Source organism: Misgurnus anguillicaudatus, chromosome 5 (assembly GCF_027580225.2).
Source record: "Misgurnus anguillicaudatus chromosome 5, ASM2758022v2, whole genome shotgun sequence".
Classification (NCBI taxonomy): Eukaryota; Metazoa; Chordata; class Actinopteri; order Cypriniformes; family Cobitidae; genus Misgurnus; species Misgurnus anguillicaudatus.
Window position 1 is genome coordinate 6,846,831 of NC_073341.2, and position 22,361 is coordinate 6,869,191.

The 22,361-nt window shown below is 41.8% G+C and overlaps 1 long non-coding RNA gene across 1 annotated transcript; it reads left to right on the top strand.

Moving 5' to 3' along the window:
• The first annotated feature begins 14,792 nt into the window (after nucleotides 1-14,792).
• LOC141363822 (uncharacterized) lies at nucleotides 14,793-21,781 on the top strand. The gene is made up of 3 exons (XR_012369398.1): nucleotides 14,793-15,096; nucleotides 21,533-21,565; nucleotides 21,692-21,781. It is a non-coding gene; the product is annotated as an uncharacterized lncRNA (long non-coding RNA).
• Nucleotides 21,782-22,361: the final 580 nt, after the last annotated feature.

The following is a 22,361-nucleotide window of genomic DNA, read 5'->3' on the forward strand; positions in this document are numbered from 1 at the left end:
AAAATGTAAATACAGATTCTGTATTTATTTATACTCTCATGGTGCAAAAATAGTGCAAACAGGAAAAGTAACCTGATAAAGCAAAGAAGTTTAGTGTGGAACAGTCAATAGTCCCTTTCACACATACAGTCTTTACTGGTAAATTGCAGTTAACAGGTAATGTGTAAACAGTACTCCCAATTTACCAGTAAGACAGGTTGTAAGATTACCAGTAATTTACCAGTAAGTGCTATTTGTGAACGAAAAATATAGGATTACCCGCTTTTAGAACAGACGACACAAACCGCGCTGACAGCTTCGGGCCAATCAGAACGTTTTTTTTATAGATGACGCGTTTACCCCTGCACTGTTTACATGTGCTGCTTAAAAGTCTAGCAAATCTGAAGTTAAAGGGCGTTTTGCAGGTAAAATTTTTCAACGAATTTGTGCAATTTGCTTGTTGATAATAAACATTTCAACTGTTATCCATTGTATTTTATGTTGTTGGGTACCACAAAACCCGAAAAAGTATGAAAAAGTACAGCAATTTGCAATGATTCTCCTTTCCCTCACAACGCACTGTATGACGTCACGCTGGGGAGAGAATTGACCAAAGCCGCCTTGAGAGCATTGAGAATGACTATAGAAAGACGAGTGAAGTACAGTTCTGATAGCGCAGATAATAGATAAATACATACATACATACATACATACATACATACATACATACATACATAGATAGATAGATACATAGATAGATAGATAAGATAGATAGACAGATAGATAGACAGACAGACAGATGGATAGGCTAGTATAGAGAGATAGGCAGACAGCCAGATAGCATAAGGTTAGCATATCTTCGTGTAGAAAGTAAACAAACAATTAACATACTAGTGCATGCTGGCTTGAGGGGGTCCATGATCCTGCCTGAAATGGGTGTAACTTTATGCGATCTTCAGCACAAACGGTTTTGGCAGCATGTCTCTAATCCTGGAAGGTGAGTGAAGCACGTCACATCTGTTCGCGGGGACCAGCGACCCAAACGCACTCACTTTCTTACAGCCAGTAGCGGAATGGCAATCGAGAGAGTCGGGACTTTCCCGGGCCGATCTGATAATAGTTATACATTTCGAGTTATATTAGCAACACCGTCTGGCGGCGTGATGTGCCCCGGTTCCCGCAGCCCGCTGGTCAAACTGTGCAGCCTCTCTGATCAACAAAGTATATACAAGTGCTCAACCTGTTCGGCAGGTCCAAACATGTACAGGATTTATACGTAAAATACGGTGATCAATGAGCGGTTCCTCCTCAAATGTCATAGCCTGTCGTGATGTAAAAAGCCGCCGAACGCCTGTTTATTACAGTATGTATGCGGTCGGATCCGAGTGTGCTGCAACTGCTGACTGCTGCTGCGTATAAAATGATCGTGTGATTCGTTATAATCGCATAAACAATATAACAAAGCATCCTTTATTTCACAAAACAATATATTTGAGATATTATTTGATAGACTAGTATGTGTGGATTAAGGATGTTTAAAAATCTCTAGCCTGGTGGTCAGGACATGAATGGATCAAATCAGCAGATTTGCGAAGTTTTATTTATCTTCACATAATAAATAAATAATAATTAGCAAGGTAACTTTGCAGTATAACACATTATATATTTCCTACGATGTATATATGATTTCCAAATTATATACGTAAGTATTAAATAGCAATAAATGTCTCATCTATCTCTATGGCTCTGGCTGAGTCTTTCTCCACTTCTCCCCAACGTGACGTCATCGCAGAATTGCGTTAAAAAAACCGTTAATACCAAAAACGTAAAAAAAAGTGGTCTTTAAGACCATTTTTGAAACATTTTAAAAATTATACACATATCTTGAGTGATTTATCTACCCATTAATCGACAGTGGTGGTTAACCTGCAACATACACTTTAACAGCCACATTTCTTCAGCAAAGTGGTTTCAAACAGCTTACCCTCTATTTGCCATATTGCCGACATCCTTAGCACACCCTCTGTAATTTGCAAACGGCCCCTAAAGCAGCCTAGGCGGATATGCAGCGAATATCAAACCTAAAACCAACTTTACCTCGCTCCTCTGTGAAGCCTAATGTGCAAACGGAGGTTCCATTTGCCGCCGCATAACGCAATGTTGTTTGGTCACGAGCAACTTCGCGACCATCAGCGTTTGCCACAGATGTGTAAACAACAAAATACGGACCGTGGATATTACGTCATAACCTGCCATTGTTTACAAATATGACACTGAGCTCACCGGCCGCACGCCACAGGTAACTTCCGCCTATTCTCCGAGTTTACTGGTATTTTGATATGTGTGAATGATGTCTTACTGGTTAATAGACGGAACGTCACTGCATGTGTGAACAGCACGTTTTTGCATTTACTGGTAAATGCATTCTGGTAAATTCATGGTAATAACAACAAGCACCTCAGCCTCACGTCCGCCTTCCGCCATTTTTGTTTTCACTCCGCACGTGAACAGTGAATTGGGCGCGCACAAACTATCTCATCAACTAGATTTATCGTTGTTATCGTGAGGCGACAGATTTTCATTGTGAGGACAAATTTTGGCGGTATATTGCAAACGATAAGTTATCGCCCATCCCTACCGGGGAGGCAGCCTTCTTGGGCTTAACTTTTATACGTTACATTAGTAATACATTCGCTTATAATGTTGATTTATAGCCGCAGCAAATTTAGCTGCTTGTGCTATCGTGTATTATGTTGTGCTATCTATCGATTTTCTGTGCTTTTCACTGCTTCTATTAATGTACAGCTGCTTTGATACAATTACCAAATTGTGAAAAGCGGTATATAAATAAAATTGAATTGAACTGAAATTGAATTGTACAGAGCAGTCTTACTGTAAGGCCTCCCTGAAGGCTCTGAAGATGGAGGCAACAGTGAAGCGACTCAAATTACGCTTTACTCGTTGCTCAGCCTCTCTCATAGTCATACCATGGACAAGGATATGGTCAGCTACAGTGGCTCGAATTTTATCTGACACTGCTTGTCCCCTTGCCCTACGTCTCCCTCCTCCTCTTTCACCACGTCCTCCTCCGCCTCCTTCTCTTTTACCATGTCCTCTTCCTCCTCTTTCACCATGCCATCCTCGTCTTTCTCCACCTTCACCATGTCCTCTTCCTCCTCTTTCACCACGTCATCCTCCTCTTCCTACTCCTTCACCATGTCCTCCTCCTTTCCCTCCTCTTCTGCCTCCTCCTCTGCCACCTCCTTCTCCTCGACCTATTCCTTAATTTCTCCGTGGATCCATTGTTCCAAAGCTTAGTGAACTTATTCAGGCCCTTTTATCAACAACGCAGTCGTGAGTAACCGTAAACACCGATGTATGAGAAATCTGCATATTGTTAAAGGAGTGTGTGTTCTGTTTATGCGCGGCCCCACCAGGTGTGTGACGGGTGGGTGAGCCGGAGGACGAGTGTTGTGCTGGTATTGGACAGCGAGGCCTCCAAGCCCGGTTGGGACATCGTTGGCGTGGCAATCTAGACCTTTCTCCCTTACCCAGAGCTGGTCTTGCCAAGAGAGGAGTACAGACCTTAATTATTCACTGGAGTGTGTGCTGTGCAGCGTGAGAGTGATCTTTTGACGTGAGTACACTAAGCTTTGTAGTGTGGTGCCGTGTCCTTGCTGTTTGTGCTCCTCCCAGGGAAAATAAGCCTTCTGTGGAGACCATTGGGAGCCGCTACGCCGACGCAGGCCCAGCCAAATTCAACACGCCACGGACTACGTCCTGTGGGAGCCAGCTGGAGTCCCGGGGAAGGTACTGAGAGGAAAATAGTAGGCTTACTTGACACCCAGCGGCAGAGGACCTGCCAAGGGGGGACAGAGGGTCCGGGCGCTGTGTATGTGCTGTATGTGGCAAGTGTATATTAAAAACTGCTATCTCGTCTAGATCTTTGCCTGCCCTAGGAGAAAGGGAAGAGGACGTGTGGACTCTGTTTGCCTGAATTCACTGATTGCGAGGCGCCGCTGCGCCGGCCGCAGCCTAGTGCCAGGAGGGACTTCCGCCCACGTGTCTTGCTACGATAGATGATGTGGTGACGTATTGCCTTATTCCTATATTTCCTCCAGTGCCAAATTAACATCTCAGTATAACTCGAACGCCCAGAGATATCTGTAGAAGGAAGATACTTACTGTGTTACGAGCTAAAGCTAAACTTACCCAGTACGATTCGAACGCCCAGAGATATCTGTAGAAGGAAGATACTTACTGTGTTGCGAGCTAAAGCTAAACTTACCCAGCACGCCCCGAACGCCCAGAAATATCTGTAAAAGGAAGATACTTACTATGTTACAAGCTAAAGCTAAACTTACCCAGTACGACTCGAAGGCCCAGAGCAACCTGTAAAAGAAGATACTTACTATGTTGCGAGCTAAAGCTAAACTTACCCAGCACACCCCGAACGCCCAGAGATATCTGTAGAAGGAAGATACTTACTGTGTTACGAGCTAAAGCTAAACTTACCCAGTACGACTCGAACGGCCAGAGATATCTGTAGAAGGAAGATACTTACTGTGATACGAGTCAAAGCTAAAGCCATATCCAACTTACCCAACACGATCTGTCAAAGCTTTAAACACCGGCAACGCTAAAGCCACACCTATCCAGTAACGCTTCTTTGGCCCCGAGAGTCTGTGGAAAACAAGAGGAAGTTAGTAGGGAGACATTGATTCGACAAGGCCGACGCAATACTTACCTTGTGTTTTCTTTACCCTCAGGAGGAGCTAGGAGCCGCCAGGAGTCCCCCGTACGCAGGAAGTGGGCCGAGGACAAAGGAGCTCCGCCCGGCCCTTGCCCTGCTCTCCCTTGGCCCTACGGAACCAGACTTCTCCCCTCCAACGTCCCTTGCCCTGTAGTTCCCCCTGAGGGCAAGAAGAGAGATTTTAGACTTCCCTCCCCATTCCCCTATCTGATTTTAACTAAATTAAATAAAGTTTACTATTTTATATTTTACTCTCTTCTTGTTTGTTTGGTCATTGGGGTGCTTTTGGGACCTCCTCGAGGTGGAACTTTGGGAGGAGTGTGATATTTATTTTAATACTTAACTGTATCATTATTACCAATATTATTTATAAAGAATCAATGTTATATGTACAGTGGATTTTAAAGAGGAAAAAATGTAGTGCATATTATTCAAATTAAATCCCATAAGTGATGCGAACCCTCTTCAAACATTCATGTAAAAATAAAAATAATCTCCCTTATAGTTTTAGCCACCTCACACTATTGTATGGGAATACCCCTCCTCTGTAAAAACACCAAAAATCACACCACTACATCCCTAAGAAGTAGCTGGCCTTGCACCTGCCAGTAGTAGCTGTGAGTCTGCTTTAATTTCAGCGTTGCACTCTGCATTTTCAAGTAGCTACAGTCATTTAATTGGGATATTTAATTTCAAGCAGTCCGAAGGGTGGGCTCTCAGCTGGGTCAATCCGAAGGGTGGGCTCTCAGCTGGGTCAAACACAACATACTGGTTGCAGAGTGCTCTTTCAGCCACACAGAACAGTCTGCCACTGAAATGTCAACTGGTGAGCAGTCGTCAAAGACAATCTACACATTAAAACAAAATATACAGTATGTTATTTCACATTCAGAATCAGGACACAAATTCAATACAACCCAGAAAATGACAAAGCTGAGAGCAGGCTGATCAGGTAAGTTATGAAAATATGCTCAACCATGTCAGGTTATCAAATGCATAACACTATACACACTACTGTAATCTAAGGATATCCAAATAGATCACCTGTCTCAATTTACTCACTTTCATATAGAGTGTTATAAAAACAGTGAAAGTTTAAAGCATAAGATGGGTACAGGGTACAAAATCAGTACTTAAATATCACTGGCCAATGAACCTTAAAGATAACTGATCGTTCACGGTTTATAATTAACATACAGTAAAAAACACAAGCCGTCAGAACCATGTTCTGTGGTCTTAATGAAAGCTTGGTGTTTGTTAAGATCCTTTATTCGTCATTTTGCAACACAGGCACATCAAAACCTCAAATAATAAACCTGATTGAGGCTTTGAGCTGATAAACACTTCTTATTTTTTACTCCCACTTCGGGGTCGTGAGGGTTCTCGCCCTTTCTCATCTATAGCATGTAGCCCTGACTCTCCCTCCCTCAGTTGGTTTGAAACTGTGAGGTTTGGACATCATTAATGTTATTCATACAGTTAATTGTACATCGTCAAAACCCTCAAATAGCCTGTCAAGTTGTCAAAGTCAGTAGTCATTTACTTACTGTTAGAGCGAGCTAGCCAGTCAGTTAGCTAATTTTATAACTTACCTTCTAGTTGTCGATGTAACTTGATATATACATCTTGAACCACTTTTCCCTTTTGCTCATTGGAGCTTTACTTTGATAGATCTTGCAAAACAGCACCATGATTCATATCTTCCTCTCGTCATATCGCCAAACTGGAAGCTTACACGCATATGCTCAAGAAAGCGGAAATAGAAAAACATCATCCTGTGCAACTAGTCCATTGTTTGCTAACTGAGCCTAAGCTGTGCTGACTTGAGTGAACAGTTTTGAATGCTAGTGCTTTCCATATGACCACATGGTGTAAGCACTGAGAAATGTAGGGATTTGTATGTAGAGTTTTGAAGTAAAAGTTCACCAAATTTGACTCGTGTGTTAAAGCAGGGTAGTGGTGTTTATAGTTCAGCAAAATGATTGTGCTTCTTGAAAAATGGTGTTATGGTTTTGAAATTTTAGTTCAAAAGCCTGGTTATAGTGTTTTAGCAATCGAGAAAAACTGTAAGTTTTAAAGAGATTATTTTGTTATATTATACAGTATTTTTCCTAGATTTATTTGTTGCATTGTTATATAATGTAATACAGTTTCTTAAACTAAAATACCCTTTCAGTTTACAGTGTTAGATTTGTGGTTGAATTTAAAGTTTTTGTCATGCTTTAATAAAGTCTGAAGCACACCATAAAATAATCATATCCATTCATACTTGGCTAGTAGTACATACAGATACAAATCCATGGTATCATTTCTAACAGTCACCTGTCTCAACTCTGTTCCTGGAGGCTCAATGCTCTGCACATTTTGTATATCTCTCTTATTTGACAGGCTCAGTTCAGTTCATAAAGATATCTACTAATGAGGTGATGATTTAAATCATGTGTGTTTAATATATGGGACATACAAAATGTGCCAGGAATAGACTTTTTAAAATGCCATGACATTCCAGTACGTCAATGACACCCAGTGGCCTTTCTTTGTAAAACCACTATAAGTGTGACAACTTTATTTTATGTTATTTTATCTTGGCATTAGGATAAAAACTAGTTTAGATTTTTAGATTTTTAGCATAAACGTAAAACATTATTATAATTTGTATTTAAAATATATATTGCATAATATTTACTTATTAACAAAACAAATGCCTATAACTTTTTTTAAGAGACCCACCCTTAATACAAACTGTTTAAACCACTGCCCTCTGGCAATATATACAGAATTATAAAATGCAGAACAGCCTGACTAAGAAACACTTTGTTCACAAGAGCCATCAGAAAGTTAAATGGGTCCAACCCTGCTGATGATGCTGACATAATTTTAACTACCTCAAGCATCTAATGACTTCTTACCATATCATCATTTAATACTGTAATTACACGCTGGAGTAACCTACACAGTTACAATCACCTAGAGGGAAAGTGAATGAATATATTCCATTAACTACACAAATTAAATGTGAAAAATAATCCAAATAATTAACTCATTCACCGCCAGCCTTTTTGAGAAAAGTTGCCCACCTGCATTTTTGTGATTTTAACAAAATTTTCACAAAATTCCTTGCAGGAAAAATCATTTTCTATAAATATATAAACACACAAATTATATCAAATTAAAGAACACACCCTCTGCTTTCAAACAAACAAAATGGGGAAAAAACGTTTCATTATATATTTACTTTTTCTACTTAATTTAACCACTGAAATATGGATATTTCTCTTCAAAAATACAACATTTTGAGCAAAAAGCTTAAAAAATTGCGTTTTTGTAAAGGAATTTATGTTAGAGATCAGACTCAGAATGACTAACAAACATAAAGGCAGTTAAAATAAAACATAAACTCTTTTTAACTTCCGTTTTTGATAAATTCGGATAAAAGCGGTATTACACTTTCACTTTGAAATTCGTCCAAAAAGGCATATTTATTAGTTAAATATGAACTCATAAATGACGAGATAACTCGTCAATGGCGGGGAATGAGTTAAAAAGATAATATAAAAAATAAGAATAGATACAATTATAAATAAATAAAACCTTTACCAGACTTAATTGTACATAATAGTTCATCATATAGGCGGTTTCAATAACGTGTCACGGTTAAATCCGGGTCCTGTTTTGTTTCTGTTCTGATTACCGTCACCTGGACAATTCATTGATTAATTACCTTCCTCATCACACCTGTGCATTGTTAGTCTGTCTGTATTTATACCCCTGTTTGTGCTATACTCACTTGCCGGATCATTGTTGCCATTTGTCTCCATCCTGTCTGTTCCTGTTTATTTATTCTGCCTGTTGTTTGATTCCCGTGTTCTATGTTATTTATATTAAATGTTATCCTTTTATGTGAACCCTGCATATGTGTCCTGATTCCCGTTTCCCGGCGTGACAGAATGATCCGGCCTTTCAAGGACGCAGTGGGTTCAAGGAGGAGGTCCCTTGGAGCTTACTGTGAGGTAATGCTCAGAACTCCAGGCCGGGCTCGAGTTAGCCGTCGCCACGCCCGATTCATTCCCCGGGGTGGTGGCAGCGACACTCGAGCCGGGTTATGTGAGGGTCGAATCGGTTCTGTGATTCTCCTTTCGGTCGAGTCGCCTGGGACGGTTCCTGGGACGGTTCCTGGGAGGTCCACCGCCATGCTCGATTTGGGCCTCAGCACGGACGCCATGCTCGATTTTTCCCCAGGATGGTCGCTACCGTGGAGAACCCCGTTTCCCCGAGATGGTGGGAGTCGACTCCCAGGACTATCGGATCCCCGTCGGGTCCCAGGAGGATCGAGTCTTCAGATCCGGTCCCTGAGATGGCTGCTCCAGTTCTCCCGGCTTTGCCCCGGCTTCCTGCCCTACCGGTTTCACCCCGGCTTCCTGCCCTGCCGGTTTCACCCCGGCTTCCTGCCCTGCCGGTTTCACACCGGCTTTTTAACCTGCCAGCTTCACCCCGGCTTCCGCCGGCTCTGCCCCGGCTTCCGCCGGCTCTGCTGTGGTCTCCAAGCCCTCCGTCCCTCCCCTGGATCCACCCTACCAGACTTTTTGTTTGTGTTTGTCTTGAGTGTCTGGTAGCCACTCTTTGAGGGGGGGTAATATCACGGCTATATCCGTGTCATGTTTTGTGTCTGTTTCGATTACAGTCACCTGGACAATTCATTGATTAATTACCTTCCTCATCACACCTGTGCATTGTTAGTCTGTCTGTATTTATACCCCTGTTTGTGCTATACTCACTTGCCGGATCATTGTCGCCATTTGTCTCCATCCTGTCTGTTCCTGTATATTTATTCTGCCCGTTGTTTGATTCCCATGTTTGTTTTCTATGTTATTTATATTAAATGTTATCCTTTTATGTGAACCTTGCATATGTGTCCTGATTCCCGTTTCCCGGCGTGACATAACAGGTTGGGTGGAATTTATAGTTCAGTAAAGCAGACATTAAGTTGTGTTTTTTGAAGTTACAAACCATGTAACATTAGGCCTACTCAGTATTTTAGATGAAAAAAAAATTACTTAAAAATATCCTTAAGTTTTGTTGTGTTAAAGTAGGTTTTCTTCACAATTGTATCATATCTCCCTGCCTGTCTCACAATGCTATGGAGAAAGGCTGTCTAAAAATGTTAAATATTTTAATATTTTTAACTGTAAATAGTCTATATAATGACATTGTAATGATACATAAGAGGCGGAAGCAAATGCAGGTGAAATTAAACAATGTTTATTTAATTGTAAACAAAGAGAGAGAATTCCAAGTCAATGCGGAAGTAATCCAGTCCGGTGTTGTGGCAATGGTGGCGATGACTACAGTGGAAGTTGGTGCTTGAGTGCGACCTTGGTGGAGTGGTGAGCAGTGGTGAAATCCAGGCTGAACACGGGAACATCCACACGAAGACGACGACAATACACATCCAACTGAAACAGTAATCCAAACGACACGAGACAACCAAGCAACACAGGAGCCGAACAAACAATAGAATCTGGCAGGGAACAGAAAGTCAGGTGAGTATTTATGGAGGTGATGTAATGATGAACAGCTGGAGTGAGACAATCAACACACAGGTGAACTGAATCGCTCTAATGAGCACATGGCAGAGGTGAGTAAACAAACACACACACACACACACACACACACACACGACACGGAGGAAACAGTGGATTTCCTACCGTGACAGTACCCCCTCCCCTAGTGCGCCACTAGACGTTCCCAGCCTGCTTTACCTTTTGATTGTAATCATCAATAAGGCGGTGATCCAGTATGTCCCGAGCAGGAACCCACCTTCTCTCCTCCAGACCGTAACCTTCCCAATCCACCAAGTACTGAAATCCGCGTCCCCTCCGTCTAGAGTCCAGAATACGGTTAACCGAATAAGTGGTCTCCCCATTAACGATACGAGGCGGGGGGGAACCGGGGCAGGCGGATTAAGACGGGAAAAAATCACCAGTTTAATTTTGGAAACATGGAACACGGGATGAACCTTCCTGTACTCCGGAGGAAGGCTAAGACGCAGTGTTACCGGATTAATGATTTTGGTAACAGAAAACGGGCCAATAAATTTGGGAGCAAGCTTGTTCGAAACGGAACGCATCGGAATATTCTGGGTTGAAAGCCACACTCTTTGACCGACGACGTAACGGGGAGGCTTCGACCGGTGGCGATCGGCCCTAGCCTTGGTGCGCGACCTTGCCTGGAGCAGAGCTCTGCGAGCTCTGGTCTAGGTGCAGTGACACCTCTGGACAAAATTAAGTGGTTGGTACCCTAGACTACACTCAAATGAAGACATGCCCGTAGATGACACTGGCAGAGAATTGTGTGCGTATTCCACAATTGAGAGTTGCTGACACCAGGTCGAAGGATTCTTGGAAACCAAACATCGCAACACCCTTTCGACATCCTGATTGGCTCGCTCGGTTTGACCATTGCTCTGGGGATGGAACCCGGACGAAAGACTAACAGTCGCTCCTAGCAATTTACAGAACTCTCGCCAAAATTTGGACACGTCTGTCGGGAGGCCATGTATACTGAAGACGTGGTCAATGACAGCTACCGCTGTTTCCTTGGCTGATGGTAATTTGGGCAAGGGAATGAAATGAGTCGCCTTCGAGAACCGGTCCACTACAGTTAAAATCACCGTATTACCCTTAGAGGGTGGGAGGGTCTTAATGAAATCTACTGAGATGTGGGACCAGGGTCTCGAAGGGACAGACAGCGATAAGAGTAACCCATCTGGAGGTCGATTGGAAGTCTTACCAGTGGCGCAAACCGAACAAGCCAAGACGAAGTCGTGGACGTCACAAGCAATACCAGGCCACCAAAATCGTTGCTTGACTAGAAACCTAGTTCTACTAACTCCTGGGTGACAAGCAACACTGGAACAATGACCCCACTGGAGAACGTCTGACCGTAACCCCTCCGGCACAAACAATCGGTTCGGTGGGCAACGAGCCGGGGGCGTTACCCGGTCTAAGGCTGTCAAAACCTTCGATTCGACATCCCATCTGAGCGCGGAGATAATGATGGTCTCCGGTAAAATGGGCTAAAGACGGGATAAAGCATCGGGTTTGATGTTTTTGGAACCCGGCCGGTAAGAGAGTGTAAAATCGAAACGACCGAAAAACAGCGCCCACCGAGCCTGCCTGGAGTTAAGTCTTTTGGCGGTTCTAATGTATTCAAGATTTTTATGGTCCATCTATACAATGAAAGGTACACCCGACCCTTCAAGCCAGTGACGCCATTCCTCCAGTGCTAGTTTGACTGCCAACAACTCTCGATTGCCAATGTCATAATTAACTTCCGCAGTAGATAAACAGTGAGAATAATACACGCAAGGATGCACCTTTCCGTCTGAGGATGCGCGCTGGGACAGAACTGCTCCTACCCCCACCTCTGACGCATTGACCTCCACTATGAATTGACGTTAGCGATCAGGGGTGACAAGAATGGGAGCTGAAACAAAGCAGCTCTTTAGTTTAGCAAACGCAGCCTGGGCTGCGTCTGACCACCTGAACGGCAAACTAGGGGAGGTCAAAGCGGTCAGAGGCGCGGCTAGTTGGCTGAAATTGCGAATGAAACGCCTGTAAAAATTGGCGAACCCCAGAAATCTCTGCAGGGCCTTGCGAGACTCTGGGGATGGCCAATCAACCACAGCCTTAACCTTCTCAGGATCCATGCGAACACCCTCAGTCGAAATGATGTGTCCTAGGAAAGAAACAGACTGTGCATGAAAAACGCATTTTTCCGCCTTGACAAAAAGATCATTCTCTAGCAACCGCAGAAGCACTCGAAATCTTCTCAGTGTGTTTGCCAGAAGTGATGAGTGTGATAGGTGCGGTGGTGTGCTTGATGGTGGGAAGCTGTTGTCCATTGAGGGCGAAGGGCGCAATCTGGTGAGTAAGTGGTATGAGTGGGATTTGCAGCTTACTTGCGAGGGCACTGTCGAGGAAGTTGCCCTCCGCTCCAGAGTCCAGAAGTGTGTGACCAGTATGTGACTTAGTGGACCACCGTAGTCTCACCGGAAGGAGAGTGGATGTTGTTGAGGTCTTCTGAGCAGAGATCCCGCCCGATAGTAGCCTCCATCTTACTACCGGGCTTGGTCTTTTACCGGGCACCATTGACACTGATGACCCGGCTCACCGCAGTACATACACAATCCAAGGGATCTCCACCGCTTCCTCTCCTCCCGGGATAACCGAGCTCGACCCACCTGCATGGGTTCCGGATCTGAGAGACCGCCAGCGGAGACTTCGCTGGAGAGATCTGTGTGTTCACCTCACTGCTGGGACGTGGCGTGAGCTTTCCTTCTGGCTGCTATGGACAGGCGTGCGTCAACCCGGATCGCCAAATCCACCAGCCCGTTGAGAGACGTTGGTAATTCCGCCGTGACGATCTCTCACTGGATCCGATCCGCCGACCCATGCAGGAAATGATCCCACTGCGCCTCCTCGTTCCACCTGCACTCCGCCGCCAGGGTCCGGAACTCGATGGCATAGTCCGAAACCGACCGCTCTTCCTGCCGGAGCTCCGTAAGGAGACGGGCGGCTTCCTTCCCGGCGACGGAGCGATCGAATACCCTCTTCATCTCTTCGGAAAGCAAGGCAAACGAGGAGCAGCAGATGTCTTTGTTCTCCCACACCGCCGTCCCCCAGAGGGCAGCCTTGTCTGTCAGTAGTGAGAGTGTGAATGCCACCTTCGTCTCTTTGAGAAGGAATGACCGGGGCTGTTGGGCGAAATGCAAAGAGCAATGAGAGAGAAAAGTGCGGCAATAATTGGGCTCACCGGAGTACTTTTCGGGAATGGGTAGTCGTGGTTTTGGAGAAAAACTACCCCCTGGAGGTGAAGATGGTGCGGGCGGCGTGGGTGGCGTGATGTGTGGAGATCGCTGGGAGAGCTCGGAGACTTTCGCCACCATTGCGTGGACGGCCTTCTGCATAACCTCTATGACTTTATCTTGATGATCCATACGAGCCAGAGATCGCTGAAGAAACTCTTCGAGCGTCGCGGTGGGTTGGTCTCCTGCTGCTTCCATGTTGGCCAGATTCTTCAGTAATAATACTTAAGAGGCAGAAGCAAATGCAGGTGAAATTAAACAATGTTTATTTAATTGTAAACAAAGAGAGAGAATTCCAAGTCAATGCGGAAGTAATCCAGTCCGGTGTTGTGGCAATGGTGGCGATGAGTACGGTGGAAGTTGGTGCTTGAGTGCGACGTTGGTGGAGTGGTGAGCAGTGGTGAAATCCAGGCTGAACACGGGAACATCCACACGAAGACGACAACAATACACATCCAACTGAAACAGTAATCCAAACGACACGAGACAACCAAGCAACACGGGGGCCGAACAAACAACAGAATCTGGCAGGGAACAGAAAGTCAGGTGAGTATTTATGGAGGTGATGTAATGATGAACAGCTGGAGCGAGACAATCAACACACAGGTGAACTGAATCGCTCTAATGAGCACATGGCAGTGGTGAGTAAACAAACACACACACACACACACACACACACACACACACACACACACACACACACATGACACGGAGGAAACAGTGGATTTCCTACCGTGACAGACATAAAAAGAAAAATACATAAAAAATATAATTTTAAAATGCATCTGTTTCTGAATCTATAATTTAGCCTGTCATTTATTTTATATGACAATTTGACAAAAATATTACAAGCATAACACCAAACAATACATAGCCTATGTAAAAGTATAATAAAATGATATGTCATAAATGTATTATAATTGTTTTTAGTTAAATACAAGATCTAGACAAATAAAATCAAATGAAGCAGTGAAGTCAAAAAGGCTGAGATGCACCATTTAAAAAAATGTTAAATACATAAAATGGTTGTAATAACTGCATCTGTTTGTCGGATTTTCTTTTGTCACATTTAATTTACCTAGTACACTCCTACCATTTTAAAAAACTATTAACATAACGGCTATGTGTAACGTCTTAAAAAAGTTATTTAAATCCAATGTTTAATGTAAACTGTCAAGTCAGCCACAATACCTTCAAATAAATCATGCCCTAGGCATGATTGTCCTCACAGACAAGAAAATAAGTAAGGAAATTGAAAACAGAATTGAATTTGATGTCCTCTATTTGATCAGTAGGTGTGAGACCCCTCTAAGAATAGCACGCACATGGGAGTTTTACTTACACAAACATGTTCTCAGGGCAGAAAGAAATATGATTGGTTCACAAAAATGACCAATGCAGAGGAGGTGGGTTCAACATACAAAACAAAGCGCCTTTTTGAGTGAGCGATAGTTAGCACTGGAGTAAGAGGATTACGTGATTATACATTCTTCAAAAAGTAAGATTTTTTTAATATTTGTATTTGGTAACCTTGATTTGATATTTTGAGATAATATTTTGAGATAACTTAAGTAAAAAAAACATGAAAAGTAAGCTAACAGTCGGTAGCACATTAGCATTATCTTATTTAGCACCAAAAAGACGTGTAAAAAGACATGATGACACATTCTGCAAAGGTACGATTTTTATTTATGTATTTAGTAACCTTGATTTGATATTTTGAGATAACTTAAGTAAAAAATACATAAATAGTAAGCTAACAGTCGGTAGCACGTTAGCATTATCTTATTTAGCACAAAAAAGACGTGTAAACAGATGTGATTGCACATTCTTCAAAGGTACGATTTTTTAAATCATGTATTTGGTACCCTTGGTTTGAAATCTTGAGATAATTTAAGTAAAAAATACATTAATAGTAAGGTAACAGTCATTAACATGTTAGCATTATCTTATTTAGCACCTAAAACTAAAAAAGATCTAAAACTTTTAATCGATGTTTTTGTGTCAAAACTGACTAAATACATGATCTGTGGGGTGTTTTAAAGTAAGTTGCTGCAGAGCCACTATTTTGCTTGTATTAATCACAGCATCTGGTGTTGGTGGTGTTAGGTTATGTTGCTGCTCTTAGGGCAGGAAAACTGTGCGGTGTTAATCTGAATGTCTGGTGTCGGTGGCGTTAGGTTATGCTGCTGCTCTTAGGGCAGGAAACCTGTGCTGTATTAATCTAAATGTCTGGTGTCAGTGGCATTAGGTTATGTTGCTGCTCTTAGGGCAGGAAAACTGTGCTGTATCATAGTGATGTGCGATACCACTTAATTCCTATTCGATCCGATACCAAGTAATACCCAGGCTGGTATTGCCGATACCGATACCAATACTTTTTACGCATTTTATTTGTATGATGTGACAACTAGTTTAAAGTAATGTAAAAAAGTAGACTGTAGGCCTACCAATTCCAAATTGTAGCTGCATAATGACAAGACAATAAACTACTCTCATATTATTTAATTTTAAAGAACATCTCAGAGACTTGTACAGTAAAACAGGTTGAAAATTACACAAAAAAATACAACAAATTTAACTCTTAGCCTTGTCACAAAATATTCCATAACCAATTTTTGCTGTTTTTTTTACAACACATGTAAATCATGCACCCTTGAAAACCGTTAACTCAAATTGTTTTCACAAACATTCATGTTTAAAAAAATAAAATAAAAATATAGGCTCCCCTGAACATGTTAAACCCGAGCCTGTTCAGAAAACTGTTTTTATTCACAGGTTTTTGTTTAGGAATAAAAGCATGTTTACAGTTTTCCCCTTGAGTCTGTTCCGTTTTTTGCTCACTACCTCCCCTGCCTTTGAAAACATGCGCTCTGAAGGTACAGAAGTAGCAACAATTCCCAAGTACTTTACAGCAAGTTTGCTTAAGCCTGGGAAGGTTTGATGATGCTCTTGCCACCAAACAAGTGGATCATTTTCTCTGGGAATCAGTTTTTCCTCTGAGTAACGACACATTTCTATTATTATGTCTGTGGTAGCTGACCGGTGATCTTGGGAAGATGCAACTTGCATGTCAAAATCTGCCCATAACCCTACTTTTGTTGTAGCTGAGTCTGGGGCAAGTGCTGGACGTTGGGAGCTAGGCACTGAAGTAGAGCTAGAACTAGGTGCCAATGCAGAACTTGCAGTTGGAGTGGACTCTACTGTCTGGTAGACTTCCTTCAACTCAGAGGAAAGTCGTTTTTTCATTCCCTCAGCATTGTTTTTGTCTCGAAATCCAAGGGGTTTAAACCTAGCATCCAGAAATGTACTAGCAGCTAGAGAGTAATTGGTCTCAATGCCTGCAAATCTGCGCTGGCATTGCTGTGCCAGCTGTGTGGCAACAGAGCTGCCCTGATGCTTGCAGGCTCTTTGAAGAAGAGACACGAGAGGAATCACTTTGGAGACTGAAACATATTTTTCTGATGATACCTTCCTTGTCACTTCCTCAAAGAGCCTCAGTGCATCAACAGTTTGAGTAATGAGTGATAATTCTCCCACATTAATGCACAATTCACTCCTGCCTAGAAGACAGAGGACTGTGGTCACAGTTTCATGTTGTTCTTGCAGCCTGTAGAATACTGAATTCCAGCGGGTTTCTACAGACTGGATCAACTTGTGTTCTGCTATTTTCATCTGCTTTTGAACAGCCCTAAGCTTCTCTGTGGCCTTAGTGCTATGGTGAAAAAATGACACAATTGTGCTGCATTTTCCCAGGATCTGCACCACTTCAGGGACAGCTTTTAGACTGTCCTTTACAACTAAATTCAGAGTGTGGGCAAAACAAGGATAATGCCTCCAGCCAGCCTTGTGTACTGCAGCCACCATATTTGCCCCGTTGTCTGTCACAACTGCCATCACCTTATCAGTTATGCCCCATTCATCTGTTATTCGTTTAAGTTCTGAGCTGATATTATCAGCAGTATGCTGTCCATGGAAAATTGCTGTTTCCAAAACAAAATCTTTAGTTTGCCAATTCTCAATTACATGACATGTGACAGTCAGGTACGCCCCTGTGGACGCTGAAGTCCACATATCAGTGGTAAGTACAACATTTGGAGCATTTTGCAAAGTTGCTCTTACTTTGTTTTTGCACTCATCAAACAATTAACAAGATATGTTTCAGTCATTTTCTTTCTGCTAGGGAGTTTGTATCTTGGGTCAAGAGTTTTTACAAATGCCTGGAATCCCTCATCTTCTACTACAGAAATAGGCTGGAGGTCCCTCACAATCATCTCTCCCAGGCTCCTTGCGAGTTCTTCTGCTCTTGGAGAATTATCTACAAACAACACAGATACACAGGGCAAACTGACTGATGGAGCCACACTGCACTGTATGCTATAGATAGATAGATAGATAGATAGCTGATATAAACTGCTGATATCAGGCCAAAAGTTTGGACACACTCACTCGTTCTTTATTTATAAATTTTTCCATATAACATAATAATAATAAACTCATCCAAACTATGGCATAACACTAATGCTACTTTGGAAATAATGTTGGTTACTAAAAGCATCCAAAATAAACCAAAACTTATATTTTATTATTTGAAGTGCAGTCACCCTTTATATTTCAAAAATAATATTTTAAAATAAAATGTACATTTTCTAATAACAAAAATTAATCTGTTTGGCATGGGTATATTTTTGTCTACAAAAGTAATTTTAAGGATTTAACCCTTCAGCTTAAATGATTTTTAAGATCATAGTTAACATTTTTTCAAGTGTGTCCACTGAAATATTTGGCCTGTACTGTAGATATACAGTATACACTTAATTTGTCTAGAGGGAAATTCAGGTTTATTTACAAGTTAAGTTTATTTATTTTATTAGGACAGCTTGCTTCATGTTTTACTAATATTTTCTATTTGAACAAACTGCTTTATGTTAGCTGCTTGTAAGAATGCTGGGATTCCGGGGAACTCTTGAACAAAAAAAAACTGCCTGAACAGACGTGAATAACTTTCCCACAGTCAGTGATCTCCCTGTACCTGGATAACTTCTGCCGCTGGCAAATGACTCACTGATTGAAGTCTGTCTTGCTATAGCACCTTGCATCTTCTCAACCTGGACCACCTCCTCCGACCGCCACTTCATTATATCATCATATTCACTCTTATGATTCAACCTCAGATGTTTAGCGAGGTTTGTAGTGTTACCGCTATATTTCACCGTCTTTCTACACACATCACACACAGCATCACTGCTGTCTTTACAGCTAAAATACAGCCAGACATGACTTCTTTTGCACTCAGCCATAGTCACTCTGCAGTCTGCAGTCTACGCAGCGAGAAATGAAAGAAGCAGCCGTGCTGCAGCTGTCGGCTCCGTCACAGAGCCTCAGTGCACACACAACTGACCGGCGGAAGGAGAAGTAGTTCCTTCCCTTAACCGGATATAATTAGACTTTTCTGATGACAAAAAGTTACTTATGATCACATAAACACTCACTCCAAATTACTGAGTTTAAAATATCAATCTTTTATATGGGAATCGATACTAGAGCAGGAGACGTTGGGATCGGAAATATCGATACTTTAGTATCGATCCGCACATCACTACTGTATCAATCTGAATGTCTGGTGTCGGTGGCGTTAGGTTATGTTGCTGCTCTTAGGGCAGGAAAACTGTGCAGTATTAATCTGAATGTCTGGTGGCGGTGGCGTTAGGTTATGTTGCTGCTCTTAGGGCAGGAAAACTGTGCTGTATTAATCTGAATGTCTGGTGTAGGTGGCGTTAGGTTGTGTTGCTGCTCTTAGGGCAAGAAAACTGTGCGCTATCAATCTGAATGTCTGGTGTCGATGGCGTTAGGTTATGTTGCTGCTCTTAGGGCAGAAAAACTGTGAGCTATCAATCTGAATGTCTGGTGTTGGTGGCGTTAGGTTATGTTGCTGCTCTTAGGGCAGGAAAACTGTGCTGTATTAATCTGAATTACTTGTGTCGGTGGTGCTAGGTTATGTTGCTGCTCTTAGGGCAGGAAAACTGTGCGGTATTAATCTGAATGTCTGGTGTCGGTGGCTTTAGGTTATGTTGCTGCTCTTAGGGCAGGAAAACTGTGCGGTATTAATCTGAATGTCTGGTGTCGGTGGCTTTAGGTTATGTTGCTGCTCTTAGGGCAGGAAAACTGTGCTGTATTAATCTGAATGTCTGGTGTCGGTGACGTCAGGTTATGTTGCTGCTCTTAGGGCAGGAAAACTGTGCACTATTAATCTCAACGTCTGATGTGGTGTTATGTTGTTGCTCTTAGCTGCTGTTGGACTTTAAGGCGTCCATCTGCATGTTCATAATTGGAGGAAAGACACAAATATCTAAATTGAATATTTATTGATCAGATATGAAAAAGTTTACAGCGCCGGGTTGTCTCAAGTCTTAACAGCAAGATTCGACCAACAACAACCAGCTCAGGACAAAAACATGGGTATTTATCGTCGTTCTTTCTTCAACATTCTCCTCCCCCAGATGGCTGTTTTCCTTATCAGATTCCATCACCACATACCTGTGGGGGGTTGCATAGCAAACAGACAGAAAGACATACACAGACCATTCTGTTCCCTGGGGCATTATGTCCTTATTTGGACATCTTTGTAACTTTGTAAAACATAATTATTCAACAACACAACAATACTCCATTGTTCATAAATTGGTTAAATGCATTCATTAGTTAAACACACTAATTTTCACTTTCTCTAAATGTAACACAGTTATAAAGCAAGCAACTTGTTTATTGAAACCATCTGTTCTGGGTGTTTTCCCTCCAGGGCTTTTTACAGCCCCCCGGCTCCCACACACACACACACACACACACACACACACACACACACACACACACACACACATCAGCCACTTTGTGCCCTCGAACATTTCATCCCTACATGTCAATGTCTTATTACAGGGCAATCTTCTACATTATTCATGGGCACAAAGGCATAATCATTTATATATTTTAACACATTAATATTCATAGCAACATGTAATTTTATAAATCCAAACACCTCTACATGTAACAATCTGGAAATGAATGATTGCCAGTGAACTAATATCAAAGCATGCACTTCTTTGTCTGTGTGTTTTCTCCTTAAAGCTTTGCTCTTATCTCGGCCATCACCAGCTGGAAATTCCTTCACTCAAGCTACCTCCCCCCAATAACCCTCCACACACAGACAGCTCTCTTGTACTCAGCACAGAAATCATTGTTTTAAAAATACACATGAATTAAGATTATAAACAGCACGACTAATAAAATAAAACCAAATCCCACACTGCCAAAGACAAACTTTTGTAATTGTTAATTAACAATGTACCAATTATAGTATGAACTTTTAACACGTGTTAATATTTGAATATTTGAGATTGTGTTAATATATTGTCTTTGTCAACTTATACCAGTCTCTTCAAGGAAAATTTCTTTTGGAGAAAAATGAATGGTAAGCATAACACTTTATAATTATGTGGTGTGCTTTTCATGGAATACCATTTACACAATAAAAAATGTCTTTCCAATTGATGTATGACAGTAGACCTGTTCTGTATGTTTAATTTATAAAATTGTATTCTGTGGTCATATTGTTGAGCATATTGTTTCACCATTTTTTACTTATGCAGTTTTAAAAATTATGAAGTCAGAAGGACTACATAGATAATCCAAAATTGGACAAATTGGTCCTTATCAACTTTATGTGAAAAGTTTTGAATCACTAATAGACAACAAGAAAGTGTCTGATGAGGTAACATTTCTATTGTGTTTTATAACTTCTGTTTCTATCCATAATATGAAAATAAACTTTAATGCATGGAAGTTACTTTAGATATACTTGTCAGATAAGTTTAAGTTTATTGGAATGCCATTCTCACTTTTCCTAATAGTTTTTTTCTTTCGTCAATGCTCTTTGTCAGGTCATGGATGCCTTGTTTCACCTGTTCAGCATGGTAACACATTAATACTGGATGTGTGTGTGTGTGTGTGTGTGTGTGTGTGTGTATGTGTGTGTGTTAAAAAGATTTTTAGCACTCAATATAAATATCAATATCATGTAATATTTATTAATCATTTAGAGGCAACCTGATGTTCTGGCTATTAATACTCACACCCTGACTGATATTCTGGAAGGGAGACCAAGAGCAAGGAGCCGTTATTTTACCAAGGTAAGAATTACTCCTACAAAAGTTAACTCCCAGTTCTAACTGGGTTAACCAAGCAAAACTATTGTTCAAAAGTTTACGATCACTTATTCAGTTTATTTACATTTTTTCTTTTAGAAATTTTAGCATAATAGTAAACCTGTCAAAACAATGGAATATCACAATTGTGAAAGTGACATCCGCATTTAACCCATCCACAATAAATAGCGAACACTCACACCGCAAATAGTTAACACACATACACCAAGACATGGGGCAGCCATCACTGCAGTGTTCAGGGAGCAACTGGGAGTAAGTAAGGGCACCTCAGTCGTTTTCCTAGGAATCGAATCAGCGACCTTTGAGTGAGAGGTCAGACTACTTAACCATTAAGCTACGACTGCCCGTAACTATAAATCTTCTTAAATAAATAAATCTTCTCCCGTTTTTCCTGATACCATTTTTCAAACTTTATTTAGTGTGTAGGCCGGTTTGTACTACAGCCCTCTACTCCCCGGTTGAATGATGTCAATATAGGAGCTTTTGACTAAGCTCCGCCCACAGGAATATGTCAGTCGCCAGCTAAGATCAAACAGCTCTGGCT